Here is a 5,201-nt window from a genome sequence, read left to right on the forward strand (position 1 = left end):
CCCAATAGACATAATTATTATTATTATTAATAGGCTTAAAAAAATTTCATGCGGAAAGTAGTGGGAAACCTTAAAGAAGCCTCTAAAATACTTAATAGCAAACATCTTTTTACGACGCAGGAGTTAGATGGTCACTGGTCACTGAATGATCATTTACTTTTTTTTAAGGATTATATTTTTATAATTTAATTTTTATAGAATGATAGTTGCCTTTTTTTCTTATTTAAATTTAAAATTTAGATTCTTTTGTATTAATGATACATATTTTTTGAAAATTTTAATTTTTTTTAACTTTTAATTTATATTTTTTATATTGGTTATACATATATTTTTAAAGATTCGCTTTTTCTACAGTCAATGTAGATAACTTATCTACATTGAGCCTAAAAAGACGTCGTTTTGAGGCAAAATCAATGTGTTTTATAATTATAATTTATTTTAGGGTTATAATAGTCTTTATTATTATAATTTTTTATTTTTTCAACCCAAAACGACGTCGTTTTGGGACTTAATGTAGATAACTTATCTACATTCACTTTAGAAACATTAAAGCCTACTTTTAATGTTAAGAAAACTTAAAAAACTTGTACAAATTTTTTTTTCTTTTTGTATTATATTTTTGGGTTCGCTTTTGCTACAGTTAATGTAGATAACTTATCTATATTGAGCTCAAAACGGCGTCGTTCTGAGGCGAAAATTAAGATATTTTTGTAATTATAATTTATTTCAGGGTTATAATAGTCTTTTTAATTATAATTTTTTAATTTTTCGATCCAAAACGACGTCGTTTTGGGAGCGAATGTAGATAACTTATCTACATTCACTTTAGATACATTAAAGCTTATTTTTTTAAGTTAAATCTCTAATTTAGTTTCTTTTAAAGTATAAAAATGTCATTTCTTATTTTTTCATTTAAATTTTTTATTTAAATTATTTTTTATTAACTATAAATATATATTTTTGTAACTTTAAATATTTTTTCGTTTAATCTTTAATTTTATATTAAATTTAAATTTATTATATATATTTTTTTTCACTGCAGAAACATTAAATGTAGAACTCATTTTTCACCCATCAAGTTTAAAATTCAAATTTAAAAAATTTAAATTTTAACTATTAAATATTTTCCCATCTCATAGGCATAATATTAAATATTATTAATATACTATCTATCAAAAATATATTATTAATAAGCTTAATAATTTTTCATGTAGAAAGTAGTTTAAAACATTAAAATAGTCTGTAAAATACTTAATGACAAACATCTTTTTACGATGCAGGAGTTGGATGGTCATTGGTCACTAAATGATCATTCATTTTTATAGTGATTAAATTTTTAAAATTTACTTTTACAGAACGGTAGATGTTTTTTTAAAAAAAATTCAAATTCTTTTGCATGAATTATACATATTTTTTTAAATGTTAAACTTTTTTATATTTTAATTTATAATTTTTATATTGGTGATACATGTATATTTAAAAAGTTTATGTTAATTTTTTTTATTAAGCATACTTGACCTAAAATTGTTTTCTTTTTGTATTGTTTTTTATGTTAAATTCTTAATTTAGTTTCTTTTAAAGTTTAAATATGTCATTTCTTTTTTTTCATTTAATTTTTAAATTTAAATTAATTTTTATCAACTATACACACATTTTTATAATTTTAAATATAATTTTTATTAAATTTAAATTTATTATATGTTTTTTTTTTCACTGCAGAAACATTAAAAGTTGAACTCTTTTTCCACCTATCAAGTTCAAAATGCAAATTTGAAAAATTTAAATTTTAAATATTAAATAGCTTTTTACCAGATAGACATAATAATAAATATTGGAGTAAATACTATTTTTGATTCTTAATAAAAAACACGGAACTCATTTTAATCCTTCATAAGAAAAGGACCCATATTAGTCTATTTTGAGGGACTAAAAAGGGTCTTATCTGAATTTTAAAGGGATCACAATTTAGAAGAACTGAAATCTCAGAGGGATCATAAGTCAACTTTTTTTTCTCAAATATTAAATTGGGCCCCGTGTTTTTTTAAAACAAAAAAGGATATTTACTCTAAATATTATTAATAGTCTTAATAATTTCTCATGCAGAAAGTAGTGGAAAACATTAAAGAAGCCAGTAAATACATAATGACAAACATCTTTTTACGATGCTTGAGTTAAATGATCACTGGTCACTGAATAGTAATTCATTTTTATAATGATTAAATTTTTAAAATTATTTTTTACCGAACGATAGAAGTCATTTTTCTCATTTAAATTTAAAATTTATTTTATTTTATATTAATTATACATATTTTTTAAAAATTTATATTTTTCTCTTTTAATTTATAATTTTATATCGATTATACATATATATATTTAAAACATTTATGTTAAATATTTTTTAAAAAAATACTTGTACATAAAATATTGGTTTTTTTCCACTCAATAATGTTTCGCTATCTTTTAATTTTAACACTTACATTCTGAGTACTTTGAACTATTATTGAATTTATAACTATACTTTTCTTAAACTGACATAGCATTTTATGGTTGAGAAGAATAATGCTATTAAACTATATTTTTTATTTTTTTTTTGAAATTTGTTATACAAATATATATATATATATATATTATTAAAACGTTTATGTTAAACATTTTTTAAAAAAAATACTTGTACAAATTTTTTTTCTTTTTTTGTATTCTAGTTTGGAAAATAATATTTTGGATTTTTTTTAAAAAAACGAGTTGGCTTCTAGAATATTCACTTTATTTTTTGTAGGATGTTGTTTCAAGGCTAATTATGATAAATTTATTGAAAGATAAAAAGCTCCATATGTCTGTATTATATTCTAGAATTGAAGAGTCATCAATTCCTCTTCTGGTTCATATTCCCAATATAAGCATGCAAAGCAGAGTTTTTCAATGCCTAATTACATTGAATTACAATAGGCACTTATACAATTGGCACACACAAAAAAAGTAGAAGAATAAATTAATAATGATAATTAAATCAAATAATTCCTAAAAGAAAAATTGCTTTGAGATTAGAAATTAAGGTTATTATGGATCAAACATTGTATAAAAAGAAGAAGAAAGAATTAGAATAAGTTATATTTCTTCATTTATAAATCACTTGAAATAAACTTTTATTAATAGTGGTATACTTTTATTAAGTTATAGTTTTTCCTAGGGGTGTTCATAAACCGATCCAAACCGATTCAAACCGCAAAAACCGAACCGAAAAACCGAAAACCAAAATAACCGAAAACCGAAAAACCGAAAACCGAAAAAACCAAAAAAATTTACTGGATTGGATCGGTTTTCGGTTTTGATATTGAAAACCGATCCAATCCAAACCGATCCAAACTTTTTTTTACCAAATTATACCTATTACCTATCTCAAATAATAGCTGGCCCAAAGTTTTAAACCCACCAGTGCGTTAGCCCGTCAGTTTTAAACCCACCCAAAGTTCTAAACCTAATCCATCCAAACTCACTCTTGTCGTCCTCTCACTCTCAGTCTTTCACTCTTCTCAGTCACTCACGCTCTGGCACCAGTAGCATATCTCTTTCTTCTCAAAAATCAACATTTGTCTCTTCCGTGAAACCTCCAAATAAACATATAACAAAGGTTAGAACTTAGGACTTATATACAGGGGGATGAAGCAGTTTAATTCACGATCCTTGGGTAGCTAGATACTAGGTTAGAACTTAGAACTATCTGGCCTTGGGAACATGTAATTCTTTCACCTTGTGCTATCCAAATGCATGCTATTTTTTTATCATTTCACCTTTGGATCTATGTGTAAGAGTTAAGATGTTTTGGACTGATTGATCCTACCTGCCACAAAATCCATACACAAACTTTTGATATCCACAAAATTGGAAGAAAGATACTACTGAATGTCATTGGTATATTCACTATTCTGATCAACGTGTAGATCTTATAATGATGTCAGATGATTAATTTTGGGACGAACTCTGATCTCTTTGAGCCTTTAACTGATGTACAAGACATGTGAACCAATTCTGATCAACGTTTGAAATGTTTTGAAACATCGTCATTTTTTTAAAAATAATTCTTTTAAGTTTTGTTTTTTTGGCTTTTCAAAAAACCGAAAACCGATCCAATCCAAACCGAAAAAAATTGGATCGGATTGGATCGGATTTGAGAAAAAATTCAAACCGATCGGATGATGTAATGACCAAACCGAAGGAATTGGATCGGATGGTTTTTTGCTTCAAAACCGATCCAATCCAGACCGCGAACACCCCTAGTTTTTCCATCTGTTACTTGTTGTTTTTTCTAGTCATAATCAAGTAAACTTTGCCACCATTTTTATTTTTTGGGTCAGATTTTTTTATAAACAAAACTCTAAACATAAAATAACGGTAAAATGGACAAATTAGTTTAATTACTAACAATATTAAAGGTAGACTTGGATGAAAAAAACTACATGATGTAATTATTAAGAAAAAAAATATAGGGGTATAAGTGATAAAATAGTAAATCACATGTGAGTTTATACACTTTTCCCTTTTAAAAATTACGCATGACTCTTTTTATAATTGAGGGTGTTATTTATCTTTACTGAAATTGATTGGATGATCATTTTGTACTTATGTGTTATGTGCGAAGGTAATCAATTCCTTCACTTGGCGGCGAGTGATAATTTGATAGAACACTTTGACTTGGCTCCCGAATGGTTTCAATATATCCCTAAACATTTCACAAACAAGTATTTGCTCCTTCAAATCATTTTCAAGTTTCGTTTTCTACTCTTCTATCCACGAAAACTAGGTTAAATCTATCAGGTATCTCTCCTCCATCAAATCATTTGAGTTATGGCATTCTTATTTCTTTAACTTTTATTTATGAAGCAAGGTAATTATTGTGACAGTGTAAATGGGTCAAACGAGTTTACGTCAAGCTAGATCTGACATATGTTGTTAAAAACAAAACTAATTAAAAAGAGTTATAGATTTTCTTTTACAAGGCTTCGCTTATAAGTATATAAGTTAACCTATATCATATTGTTTTTTAAAAAATAATTATATTTAAATAATTTTATATAATAAAGTAATATTATTTTAATTATTTTTTAATTCTTAGAGGCTTAATCAAGTTAACACGCCTAGATCATGCCTATTGATTTTAAAATATAAGTTAGAACAAACTTATAATTAGAGGTGTTTATGATTTG

This window comes from Gastrolobium bilobum, unplaced genomic scaffold (assembly GCF_033153095.1).
Source record: "Gastrolobium bilobum isolate Gb01-03AN ecotype WA unplaced genomic scaffold, APGP_CSIRO_Gbil_v1 utg341, whole genome shotgun sequence".
Taxonomy (NCBI): Eukaryota; Viridiplantae; Streptophyta; class Magnoliopsida; order Fabales; family Fabaceae; genus Gastrolobium; species Gastrolobium bilobum.